The 14,507-nt window shown below is 35.7% G+C and overlaps 1 protein-coding gene across 1 annotated transcript in view; it reads right to left on the bottom strand.

Annotated features, from left to right (window-relative positions):
• The window catches only part of mettl24 (methyltransferase like 24), a 323,303-nt gene that overhangs the window by 67,591 nt on the left and 241,205 nt on the right, over positions 1 to 14,507 (bottom strand). The window lies entirely within an intron of this gene.

Genomic DNA, 14,507 nt, shown 5'->3' with positions numbered 1-14,507 from the left:
GAACCCGTGTAGAGATGGGTGAAACACCTAGAAGGACAATCATCACTGTAACACTCCATCAATCTGGGCTTTATTTATGGCAGAGTGGCTAAACGAAAGTCACTCCTTAATAAAAGGCACATGAAAGCCCACTTGGTGTTTGCAAAAAGGCATCTAAATGACTCAAAACCTTTGAAAAACAAGATTCTTTGGTCTGATGAAACCAGCAGTGAACTGTTTGGCCTCAGTTCTAGGCATCATGTCTCAGAAAAACCAGGCATCGTTTATCATCTGTACAATGCCATTCCAATGGTGAAGCATGATGTTGTTTTTCAGTGACAAGGACTAGAAGACTAGATATGGTTGTGAGAAAGATGAGTGAAGTAAAGTAAAGATTTATATTGTTAATGCTCTGGACCAAAGACTGGGCTGAAGGTTCACATGCCAACAGGACAGTGGCCCTACACACTAAGTAAAGGCAATAAAGGAGTGGCTTAAAGACAGCTCTGGAAATGTCCTAGAGTGGCCCAGCTAGAGCCTGGACTTGATCCCAATGGAACATCTCTGGAGAGACCTGTAAATAGCTGTCCAATGACAGTCTCCATACAACCTGACAGAGATTCAGAGAATCTGTAGAGAAGAATGGTAGAAAATTCTCACCCAAGAAAACTCTACGCTGTAATTTCTACCAAAGGTGCTTCATTGAAGTAGTGCGTAAAGAGTCAGAATACTGGTGTTAATGTGATATTTCAGCTCTTTATTTTTAATACTCCTCCTACTCCAAGCAAGCATAGGGCACAAAGTGGCAACAATCCCCTCAACAGGACACCAGTCCATCACAGGGGAACACACACACCACACACCCACTAGGGCCAATCCACGAAACCTTTATGTTCTTAAATTTGCAATAATTTGTAATATCCTATTTTCACTCTCGTTATTCTGCAGTATTGAGTGTTACCTTAAGGAATGTGAAAAAAGAGGTCTGAACAATTTCTGAAACCACTGTATTATTATAGAAATTGCCTTATTTGTAACTAGGAGAGTAAAGAGTTAAGAAAAAAAATCAAATAATATCTACTGTAACTGGCAATGACTACCCTAAAATTCCATGATATTCATGCAGTGGTGGCAGAATGGTTTTAACACTTTTTTAGACTCATATGATATAGTATACAGCCTCATGGGTAAATAATTGCAGAGCATGGATACTTTTTTATATACAGTGGTGTGAAAAACTATTTGCCCCCTTCCTGATTTCTTATTCTTTTGCATGTTTGTCACACAAAATGTTTCTGATCATCAAACACATTTAACCATTAGTCAAATATAACACAAGTAAACACAAAACTGCATTTTGTAAATGGTGGTTTTTATTATTTTAGGGAGAAAAAAAAATCCAAACCTACATGGCCCTGTGGGAAAAAGTAATTGCCCCCTGAACCTAATAACTGGTTGGGGCCACCCTTAGCAGCAATAACTGCAATCAAGCGTTTGCGATAACTTGCAATGAGTCTTTTACAGCGCTCTGGAGGAATTTTGGCCCACTCATCTTTGCAAAATTGTTGTAATTCAGCTTTATTTGAGGGTTTTCTAGCATGAACCGCCTTTTTAAGGTCATGCCATAGCATCTCAATTGGATTCAGGTCAGGACTTTGACTAGGCCACTCCAAAGTCTTCATTTTGTTTTTCTTCAGCCATTCAGAGGTGGATTTGCTGGTGTGTTTTGGGTCATTGTCCTGTTGCAGCACCCAAGATCGCTTCAGCTTGAGTGACGAACAGATGGCCGGACATTCTCCTTCAGGATTTTTTGGTAGACAGTAGAATTCATGGTTTCCATCTATCACAGCAAGCCTTCCAGGTCCTGAAGCAGCAAAACAACCCCAGACCATCACACTACCCACCACCATATTTTACTGTTGGTATTATGTTCTTTTTCTGAAATGCTGTGTTCCTTTTACGCCAGATGTAACGGGACATTTGCCTTCCAAAAAGTTCAACTTTTGACTCATTAGTCCACAAGGTATTTTCCCAAAAGTCTTGGCAATCATTGAGATGTTTCTTAGCAAAATTAAGACGAGCCCTAATGTTCTTTTTGCTTAACAGTGGTTTGCGTCTTGGAAATCTGCCATGCAGGCCGTTTTTGCCCAGTCTCTTTCTTATGGTGGAGTCGTGAACACTGACCTTAATTGAGGCAAGTGAGGCCTGCAGTTCTTTAGACGTTGTCCTGGGGTCTTTTGTGACCTCTCGGATGAGTCGTCTCTGCGCTCTTGGGGTAATTTTGGTCAACCGGCCACTCCTGGGAAGGTTCACCACTGTTCCATGTTTTTGCCATTTGTGGATAATGGCTCTCACTGTGGTTCGCTGGAGTCCCAAAGCTTTAGAAATGGCTTTATAACCTTTACCAGACTGATAGATCTCAATTACTTCTGTTCTCATTTGTTCCTGAATTTCTTTGGATCTTGGCATGATGTCTAGCTTTTGAGGTGCTTTTGGTCTACTTCTCTGTGTCAGGCAGCTCCTATTTAAGTGATTTCTTGATTGAAACAGGTGTGGCAGTAATCAGGCCTGGGGGTGGCTACAGAAATTGAACTCATGTGTGATACACCACAGTTAGGTTATTTTTTAACAAGGGGGCAATTACTTTTTCACACAGGGCCATGTAGGTTTGGATTTTTTTTCTCCCTAAATAATAAAAACCATCATTTAAAAACTGCATTTTGTGTTTACTTGTGTTATATTTGACTAATGGTTAAATGTGTTTGATGATCAGAAACATTTTGTGTGACAAACATGCAAAAGAATAAGAAATCAGGAAGGGGGCAAATAGTTTTTCACACCACTGTACATAAAAGGTTAGCAGAATGTTATCTGTTGTATTTTTGTGTACTCTTTCTGGAAATTACAGAATCTCACAATGGTAACAGAAAATAGCATTATATTCTGATAAGTAACTCTATGTAGTATAAATTAAGAATTTCACTTGATTTGTTTCAGTATTGGATTTGTTTTATAGATCTCCAATATTTTAACACTGCATTCTTGATATACTCTTAGGACCTAATTTTCATGAACCTTTCTATATTGATAAAGATTTCTGTCTCTTTTTATGCCCTTCAATAGGCTAGCATAAAGAAGAAAAGTGGGTATGGGATAATTGACTAACTATAAATAAGAGCCCTGTTCAAAAGAAAATCTGTATTCACTGTAAGTATAGTGGGCCGGGAATGCTGACTTACAGAAGACTGGTGAACTTATTTCACAGTCCACGTCCCTCAACCTGCTAGTAATTTTGTTTCTTTTTAATATATACTGGATGACTCTTACACAGAGTGCAATTGGTTGTTTTTTTTTCTTGTTCAACCTGTTTAACGAAAGTATGTGAGAAGATGTAAATGTTTGTCATAGTTTAAGTTACTTTTAAGAATTTATGAAGTACTGTGTAGGCAGCACAGTAGTGACACTGCAACCTCACAGATACAGTGTCCTGACTTCAAATCCGGTGCCTTGTTTGTTTTTGGATGCATAGAAATACAGAAGGATTATGTTACAGAAAATGTTATGCCAGTGACAAAGTATCAGTGCTTGTGGGGATTTCCAAATACACCTGAAGGAATTAAATTAAATATTAAGTATAAGTAATAAGTAACTAAGTGAGGAGGCAAATCATTCAAGATTATACCTAAACTGGTTATAAACCGTAAGTGCAGTTTTGAAAAACATCAAATAATAAAACAGATACCTTAGAGATGCCAGGGAGGGATTTTAAGAGTGTTGGTCACTTATAGGAAGAGTATTATTGCTTAGAAAACTCTCACCCTGCTGTAACTATGTTTTATGGAGCAAAAAGTGTGAAGAGCACAATACAAGATTGGGTCAAGATGCAGTTTATATTATGTTGGCATTACATATGGAATATATTTCAGATAATAAGCTCTTTTTAAACGTTATGCCAAGAGGGGAAAATTGAAGAGTCAAACCAGCTCTAAGTTTGCAGTGAAGGCTGAGTGATAATTTTGTACATCAAACAGAAAAATAAAACAAGATTGGTTTTGGAGCCCAGCAAGTGATGACCTTTTCAGAATGGGTGTGAAAACATGGAGAGAAATTCCAAAATAATGTTATTTGGTTATGCATCATTTCTCTCTGACTTGTCTCAACTGAAATGACAGACACAAAGTCTTAGTTTCCTTAATTATTGCTGGTTCATTGGTGCATGAAAGGAAAAGTAAAGACAATGTAAATAGAGTAAAAAGAATTCAGCCCTTTGCTATATGAAAGTACTACAGTAACAGTGAGGCTTGACCACCCTAATTTGGCATCCATTCAGCAGAGTAAACAGAATACAAGGCTGCTTCAGGTTGTGAAACTGGAGTCATGGGTAATTCTTTAATCAATCGTGTACCATGGGAAATAAAAGAATTATTGATAAATCCCTTGATCACCATCCATATAACATAAATGCATAAGACTGATGTTCAGTTTGTGGAAATAAATTATTTTAAATCTGCACTAAATTGGTTTCAGGAATGTTTATTATTCAATGAGTAGCTGTTAAATCAGCATTTGGGAGCAAGGGATTTAAGTAGCAGAAAAAAGTTTGCAAAGATTGTCCAAGGGATTTAAAATTGACATTATGTATAAAATACTGCTTGTAAGTAATATCAATTGAAGTAGTCAATTCAAGATTTGCTTTTTTGATTAAATACAATATAAACTGAATTCCTTTGCAAAGGGGTTGACTGGTAATACTGTAAAACAAGTTGCTAAATTAGACTCCTGGCTAACTTTCAAAGACACTTTTGCAAAAGGTATAATATGAATTGTGAAAAAGGGCAGAGAGAAGTGAAAGGGTACAAAAATCAGCATTAGCATCTGAAGGTATTTGAAATGTCTAAAAATATTTTCTAAATAAACTAGAAAGGATAGAAGAATACAGTATGGATACGTTAGCTGTGATGCAGACTTTCTGTTCACCAGTTTTAACAAAAAAAAATAGAGACTAGCCATGCTCCTTCCTTTGGAGTCAGTTATTTTAATTTGCATTATTTTTCTTAATAAAAAAGTGACTTTGGGCTCGGGGGATGTTGAAGAAAACCTTTCACCTTGAAATAGTTCTTGACCCTAAATGTATACTCTGAGCTGTAGAAGGTTATTCATGAAAAACAAAAGACCACACTGCAGATAATCTGAACATATAGATGACATGAACATTAACTGAAAAACACACAGGTTAGCATTTAGCAGAAGAATAAAAATAAAAAATATAAGAGCAAAAAAAAAATAAAAAAATAAATCAATGTTGTTAAAATGATCAGATGATTTCAATTTGTCCCAACTGAACAAAAAATAGAAAATGCCTTCCAGATTATTCTACCAGCAGATTCTTCAGGTTACACCCAAACAACTTTCCTCCAACAATGCAAATATACATGTAACAAAAATAATGAAAAAGAGAAGGTAATGGAAAAAGTGAAGACCAACCTACCTATTATAATGTGTTCATATAATTTTGCAGTGAGGCACACTCTTGTAAATGTTAGCTTGGTAATGAAGGATGTAAAATTCAGGTAATTAATTTTTAGCACAGATTGAAAGACAATTGTCTGTCTGTAATTATGAAAAGAGCAGCAGCATTTCAGCACTCCTAAATAGCATCTTATTATTGACAATGCTAAGGGCCAAGACAAAAAATACATTTTAACAGTTCCCATTACATAGAGAACTGTTCCTGGTAGTTGAAACCTCAACCTTTCAGCCACCTTTGCTACTTGCAGTGCTGGTTGTAATTTGATGCACAATGAAACCTTCAAAACAATTTTGATAGATCACATGGTTACCATACCCTTATGTCATCTGGTTTCTAGTTAAATATTTATGAATATGTTTTGAAAGTGACAGGCCAAATATTAATAATGATGGTTGTGGATTATTATTTGTTATGAAAATTTTATCAGAGTTCCTGAATATGTAATTTTCCCAGTTTAGAAATAAAATCCCTGATTTGTAAATTGTTGTCCTTTTTTATATGGGTTGACTATTTATGCATTATTTTGCTTTTTTTCACTAAAAATGTATTTTGTTCGTCCTTTCAGATATTCTATTGAACAAACCATCTTACAGTATACAGTATGCCAAGCCAGTGCAGTACAACAGTTAACTGGAGTCTATTTCTGTAGCATAGGAAGACCCACTCATTTATAAACCCACACTTCTTATAGGATAAATTCAGAGGATTTCAAAAATAAATGAAAATCCCCCAAAACCAGGTACATATGCAGAACTAGAACCTTGTTAGTTTACCAATCATAGCGGTCATTTACGGAGTTAGTTTTAGATTACAACTCTACTTAAATAACTGCTGAATTGCTGAAAAAGACTTTACTAAAACAGATGCATTGAGGGCAAGTAATTTTCTCTAGGAAAACACACATTAAACTCCTGGCAAATACTTGTTTTAGCATGTATCTATAAATATACAGGGCTATTCAAAATGAAAGAGCAGATCTCAAAAATTTATTTCAAACAAACTGTATAAGACAGAAAAACATTCCGCACATCACTAGATAGAGGAAAGTTCAAAGTTTGGTCCTATGGTCCTTGAAGTTGCAAGCACTCAACATGAGCACCATGTGTAGAGTGACAAACATCAAAACAGTAGACCATTTCTTGCCACACACGAGTCAACTGGTCCCTAGTTACTGAATTCACAGCTTCCTCAATTCGATGTCACAAATCTTGAAGATTAGAGGGCATAGGTGGAACAAACACTCTTTCTTTAATGTACCCCCATAAATAAAAATCCCAGGGGGTAAGGTCTGGAGACCTGGGAGGCCACAGACAATGAGCAAGATCTTGTTGTCCATGTTTTGTTGAAAATGAAGTCAGCCCTTGGTGGCATTCACTGGTACTTTGAGGCGGGCTTTTAAACTTTGAACTTTCCTCTATCCAGTAATGTGCGGAATGTGCTTCTGTCTTATACAGTTTGTTTGAAATAAATTTTTGAAATCTGCTCTTTCATTTTGAATAGCCCTGTGTGTAAAGACTTTACAGATCAGTTAATAATATTATCAGTTAAAAATGTAAAAGACAGTTTGGGTTAATGAAAGCATTCTCTTTTTTCATTTTATATTTAAGAAACAAAAAATAATAAGGTACAACTCAATCAATACAATATAACATAACACATACTATATAACAGTGTGTTCCAAACACACTCAATAAAATAAACACTCAGCCTTAGCCCATAATGGTTCTTTATATAGGATACAAAAATAAATTAAATAAAAAGGTTCAGCACAGGCCCAATAAGCTTAATTACTTTAGGACTATATAAATAAGCTCATCTAAAACTGTTCATTGTTATTCCTTAGTCTATATCATAAGACATAGAAATAAACAAGTATGTAACATTTAGATTCTGGTTAAACACAACTGATAAGCTCAGTTAATAAGGACAAATAAGTAGAAATGCTCATAATCTAGCACACTGTTTTTTTATTACTTTCATTTAGTAAATAAAAGTGTAACATCACAAAATGCAATCAAACAAATGAAAATAATAACTGTTTGCTGGAATCACGCTACCCAGAAAACACCTGGCTATATGTTCAAGTCATGTGGTATGTGTAATGTGCATGTTTTCTCTATGTTATTGTGAATTGTCCTTTTTACCTTAAAGCCATTTGATTCTAAACTTGATGTGTTGCTGTTTCAATGTAGAATGCTCATAGTCAATATATTTTTCTGGGTAGTGGGTAGTTGCAAGGCTCAAATTATACTCAATGTTTAAATCCATGCTGTTGCATTTTATCAGGTGAAGACTATGTTGGAGTGTCTCACAATAATCTAATGCCTACTGAGATGGACTAGGCCCCCGCAGTCCAAAGTTTGATTTATTTTTTGTGACATGACCATTGTGAGAACTTTCATGCTTCGCTAGTCATTAGCAAAATAGGGATAGAAGTAATTATTTACATAAGTTAATGTCAATGTTGGAGAAATCTGTGCACATAAAGGAAAATTTTGTTATAGCTTTCATTCAAATTCATTCTAAATCTGGAGATCTTATGAAATACTCCTAGACAATATAACAGTAATGGCACAAACGAATGTGGACTTGAGATATAAAGCACTGTACCATCTATATAAAGAGTTTATCTATTCAAGCCCTTTGCTTATGATGCCTTTAATGTCTGACTGCTTGTGGGGGTGAATAGCTAGTGGCTCAAAAGCAACCGAAAAAAGCATTGGTGATAATAGACATTTTTTTGCATCCAAAGGTAACAAGACCTCTTAAAATCCAGATACTGTTGGATCTGTCATAATTTCTGCTCCCACTCACCCACTTCTCCCCTCTAATCTCTTCTCTGTCTCCTCCTTACCACTTCTTCTCACTTTGTATTAATGCTACCACTCACCCTCTGTGCTCATGTCTTGTTGGTATTATTAATATTCTCTCTGCCAGGCCTGAATGTGAAAGATCCTTCTGCATGTGGCTCTCCAAAGCACCACACAGTCTACAAACCAAGCTGAAATTAAATACCAGACATCTAAGGCTGCAGACAATCTTCAAACGTACCAGTCTCCTTTATCCAAAATACAGTGGCATGTCTCATTTTCAACCAGTTGAAATGGATGCATGTCACTTCCCTTCTCTAGTCACCTCACTGCCTCCCTCTAGCACCACACATCAAGTTCAAATCATTGATGCTTACCTACATCTACTTACTTTGAGGCCCTACTAACTGCTAATGGTTTTGAAACTATGTTCTTCTTGTAGTTTAGATTAATTACTTTTGTGCTTGGTTTAATGGTTGCTTACTTACTATTCAGGCAGTGGATGTAGAGGTGGTGAGCCCCTACAAGTACTTTGGAGTGCACATCAATGATAGACTGAACTTGTCTCAGAACACAGAGGAACTATATAAGAAAGGGCACAGCAGACTCTTTTTCCTTAGGAGACTGTATTTGAAGAGAGGCCCACCAAATCAACAAGGTATTAAAAGGGCAGGCTCAGTTATGGGATGCACTTTGGAACGTCTGGAGGCAGAAACAAAACAAGAATTAAAATAAAACTGAGGGCCATTTTGAACAATGCTGCACATCGTTTCTCTAACACACTATTTTTAACCAACAAATTATTTAGCAGAAGTGTTCAAAGAAACACAACTGGGGGTCATTTATACCAAAAGCAATATACCTACATAATGCCTCACTGTGACTGTGATGCCAAGTCAGAATTTTTCAATGTTTTTAGTCATTTTTGTGTGTGTCCAGACCATAGCATGTGTGTGTGTATTTATATTTATGTATTTAAGAACTTTTGTAAAATGCCAATTTTTGTCCTGGGGACAAATAAAGTTCTTTTATCATACCCAGAGCATTTTTCACTTATTTTGGTCAATTTTTGTAATCTAATGTTGTAATAGTGATTTCAAAACAGACCCCTAACTGATGCTGACTCAATTATGTTCACCTCACAGAAAGTTAGTTTGGATAAAAGCATTAGATGGATGGATGGATGGATGGATGGATGGATGGATAGATGGATAGATGGATAGATGGATAGATAGATAGATAGATAGATAGATAGATAGATAGATAGATAGATAGATAGATAGATAGATAGATAGATAGATAATTTTATAAAAGGCCACTAGATAGCCATCATGGCTTGTAGCTTTCCTGCTTTGCAATGAGTATACAGTATGGTCAATTTCAAACATCCTTAGAGATTTATCAATCTCCTCCACATGGAGAGTCTGAAACTGCTATATTTGTGTTTTATAAAAAAAAAAGGCTGTGGGAGTAAATCTTAACTTCTTGCACTGTGAGGAAAATAAACCCTTGAAGAATCCCTCAAATGTATTTGACATTTCTTTATGCTTAATACTTTTATTTCCAAGTCAGTTGTTAATCTCTGTAAGAGGGTTATAAACTCCCTGTTTAAATATCATTATGTAAAAATCTTATTGGCCCTTTCCCCGTGTTCATAATGAACTGATTAGAAATATGCGAGATCTCACTACAAAAGAAAGAACAATTTTTCTGTAACTAAACAATTATTGGCACCCTTGGTAAGGATTAGTAAAAAGGGAAATAAAAAAATTACCTTAATCTTGCATTGAAAAATTTGGGGAAATCTGTGAGAAACAAATAATCCCTCATCAAAAATAATAATTTTTAATAAAACCACATGTGCCACAATTATTGGCATCTCTTGAAATTCTTATGAACAAAGTATAATTGAAAACGTTTTTCCAATTACAATTAACTTTAAGTGTAACAGAGTGTGTTCAAACTTTCAAACAGAAATTCATGACTTTCTGTTTTACTCTGTATAAATACGAGGTCTCCCAGAGGTGAAATTCCCTTATTCATTCATTAACATAGGAAAGGTAAAAGAGCACACAAAATTAAAGTAAGAGAAAAGTATCTCGACTTTCATAAGTCAGGGATTGGCTATATAAAATTACTACTCACCTAAAAATGCCCATATTTACAGTTATGGCAATAATTCAAAAGTTCAAATCAAATGGAACCTCTGAATTCACCACAAACTTAAGCTCCTGGAGTTTGCTAAATGCTACTGGAACTTTGGTTGGAACCATGCTCTATGGTCAGGAAAAATGAAAATTGAGCTATCTGGCAACAAACACTGAAGGTGGGTTTGGTGTAAAAAGAAGGTTGACTATACCAAAAGAGCCTGATCCCCAGTGTCAAGTATGGTTGACATTATGTGGTACTATTTTTCCTCCAAAGGCCCTGGGAACCTTGTTAGGGTACATAGCATGATGGACACCATGAAATAGCTGGATATATTAAATTTAAGTCTGCCTGCCTCTACCAAGAAATTAAAACTGGGTCATCATTGGATCTTCCAGGAGGACAATGATTCAATACATATGTCCAAATCAACACAAAAATAGTTCACAAGAAACAAATTCAAGCTTCTGCTATTGCCATCTCAATCTCTGGACCCAAACACCATTGAAAACTGTGGAGTGAGCTGAAAAGGAGAGTACAAAATCAAGGACACAGAACCTTGGATGATCAGGAGAGATTCTGTAAATAGTAATGGTCTCGGATTCCCTGCTCGCTATTCTCCAATCTTATACGATGTTATAGGAGAAGACTCTGTGCTGCTTTATTGGCAAAGGAAAGTATTAAATGAAGGGGTGCCGATAATCGTGGCGACATGTTTATTTTTTAAAATATAATTATTTCTTGATGAGGAATTATTTTTACTCGGAATAAATTTACTTCAGATAAAGGTTGGGTGTCTCTCATTGTTTTCAGTGTGAGATTAAGGAAATTCACCAAAATGTGACTTTTTTTATAAACTTTTTTACTCTATTACCTTTTTTATCTTTATCAGGGGGGCCAATTATGAAGTGGGTTGTAGTTAGAGATAAGTGCCCCAATGAATGGTGATGGGTACCCTCTGGGTCTTCTCTGTACACCACCTTGCTGGGCTCCATCATCCAATCACATGGGTTATCTCATCAGTTCTATGCTGATGATACACAATTGTACCTGTCACCCTCCAAAGGCCAACACAGTATGAACTAAAGTCTCTGCATGTCTTACTGATATCTCAACCTGGATGAAAGACCACCATCTATGGCTCAACCCGGCAAAAACCAAGTCTCTTGTGATCCTGGCCAACCAGTGTGATCAACTCCCCATCTCTGCACAGCTTGACTCACTGTCACTAACACCTGCCAAGTCAGTATCCAGTTTTGGGGTGGTGATTGATGAGCAGCTATCTTTTTCTGACCACTTTCTACTGTTTCTTGTTCATGCAGGTTCATGCTGTACAATATCCGCAAGATCAGACATTATCTATTATCCAGCACAACTTCTGGTTTAGGTTCTGGTCTTGTCACGTCTGGACTACTGCAATTCACTTCTGGCAAGAGTACCTGCATGTGCTATCAAGCCGCTGGGAACTGTCCATAATGAATCGCCCCATCTTGCAGTTTTTATGTGAATCACAAAAGTGGTCCAACTGGTCCTAAAACTACCCTGGTGTTTCTCAAAGTGCTCCTGCAGGAATTTCTTGCTAAGTACTGGTCTGTACAGAAAAATGGCAATGTGTTTGGAAATTAATTTTCTTAAGCACTCATCAGTTAGCCTTAATGGGTTAAGTTGCTAATTTCCTAGATTTATAGGTCTTAATGATTTCAGCTCAAGAATGAGATTGACATTACACTTCTTGCACAAGTCAGCAGCAGTTCAGAGAGAAAATGGAATCAGGAGATGACAGAGAGAAGTCAGAATACACACAGGGATCATAACTGGGCAGAGAACAATTAAATAACAAAGCTCAGTATGTGAATACCGAACCATGGTCTGAAAACAAAATGGTAAATCATAAACCAAACAGAGTACACATAACCAGAACCATGAAACTCAAGATATAAACCATAATCAGAGGGCAGAAAAAATAATGTCATAACCAGTAAAATCAAAAACTAACAGTATGAAATGATACACAGTTTCTTCTTTCAGGAATCCAATCTTGGATGAATTAGGTACGCATGATTCCAGCTTTTTAAAGCATCGTGCTAGTAACGCCATTACGCACAATCTGTTGGGACAATCTACCAGCAATATGGCAACATCCATACTGAAAATAAGATGATGCTGAGGGAGATGGTGAATTCTTTTTAACAATGTGAAAAACACAAGCAAGAAAAGATGAATACTATTACTAGTTTCCTTGGTGTTAGAAACCACTAAAACCATACTTAAACATTTTTTGGAGGGCAAGGAACATTTAGAAAAAACTATATTTGCTTTGTATTTGCAAAGTTTAATAGAGTGCAGTACATTATTACCAATAAAAAAATAATTCTTGAGTCAATATGACATACTAACAAAAAGAAATAAAACTGTTTAAAATTTGGATATATTCAGATACAGAAATTCCCATGGATCAAAGAGATTGCAATTCCTAATAAATTATGCAATAATTGTCACAGTTTTAGGAACTACTGTGCCTTAAGGTTTGTTTTTATGTTGATAATACAAACATTTCTAAGCACATTGTCCCTCTGATTCAATTTAAGTTATTATATCCTGATCTAGTATGTGATCAAATTCAATGAAATGCTCCTCACTTGATATACAAGACATTGGATTTGTATACAGTAATGTCTTGCCTTTCCCAGGAAATTGATTTGTGTCTGTTTCATAAAATATGGGTATGAAGTAAAGTTCTTATTGTGTCTGTGCTATGATATAGAATACATAAAATTAGATACTGGCATCCTCACAGTAATCCTGCAAGACCTAACTTAATTTGTTGTTGTGCAATTTTACTGTTGTAAAGCAGAGTGTGTGGTGGAAGAATAGGATATGGGATTTAGTCTTTAAGAACATTTTTTATTTCATTTGCTGGATTAAATCTTGCTCCTTGTTTTTCAACTGGTTTTATGCAGGTGTGCCAGTGCAGGTGTACATTAAAATAGACAGGGGAACACACTCCTGTCATGCATTAAGTTATGCCTGCAGCTAACAAAAGCATTGCTTGCCTTAGAAAGAACTGTTAAAATGACAGCATTAACCCTTTTAAAACCTGTAAAAGGAAAAAAAGATATATATGGTAGTTATTTTCCATCGACTTGTTGGAATTTGTAATGCATAGTGGAATTCATTTACTTGATTTAATAATTGTAGAAAATAACCGATTGTATAAGTTAAATATATATCTGGTTGTCCAGGTGGTGTCATTGTGTCTGAAAGAGAGTAAAACAGTATGTGATGTGCAGACATATTGTCTTCATTGTATCTCCCCACTTTTGTTTTGCTCGCTGTTGGAAAGCCCACTGAATGTCTCAGTAAACAACAACACTCTGTTATCCTCTGAAAGAATAGGCTCCTCTTTAGTAAATTGTGCTTTTCTTTTATGGCATGCCTGTCATTTTTGTTTACGTTTCGTCTTAGAAACAATATACTGTATGTCCAAATGATTCCTTATTTACACTTTTTCTCGTATTTGGTTATTAAATTATGATGCCATGTTCTCTTTATATTACTTATCAAATGTTTATTTCATGGCACTAAAGACTAATAACAAAAACATATAATGATATTATTCTCAAATGACTACTTTCAATTAACCTTTGATGCTTTTTTGTAGACGACTTCAGGGGTGGGTTTAACTAAATATTACTTTATACTTGTTCATAATGTGGCTGCTTAAGAAGGGTTTTGAGAAATGCACAAAATGTACTTTGTAAGTAACATACATATGTGCATCTTAAAGTTTCTCATTAATTGCTAAGATTCATCATTTTTGGAAAATGCAACCCTTAAAGCCAAGGATGGAAGATAATGTAGAGTAACACAAAAAACAGAACTAAATTCAGGATCTGACCTTTAAATGATCACTGATTTGTTTGTCTGACTGTTGAGTATTTTTATCAGATATAATGGACAGCTTTAGGCATTAATTTCTGCACTGGTATCATTCCCCTCCTCAAAGATAAAAATACTGAACCATGCCTTTATATTGTATG

The sequence above is a fragment of the Erpetoichthys calabaricus genome, chromosome 3 (genome assembly GCF_900747795.2).
Source record: "Erpetoichthys calabaricus chromosome 3, fErpCal1.3, whole genome shotgun sequence".
Classification (NCBI taxonomy): Eukaryota; Metazoa; Chordata; class Cladistia; order Polypteriformes; family Polypteridae; genus Erpetoichthys; species Erpetoichthys calabaricus.
This window is presented reverse-complemented; position numbering and strand designations above follow the sequence as displayed.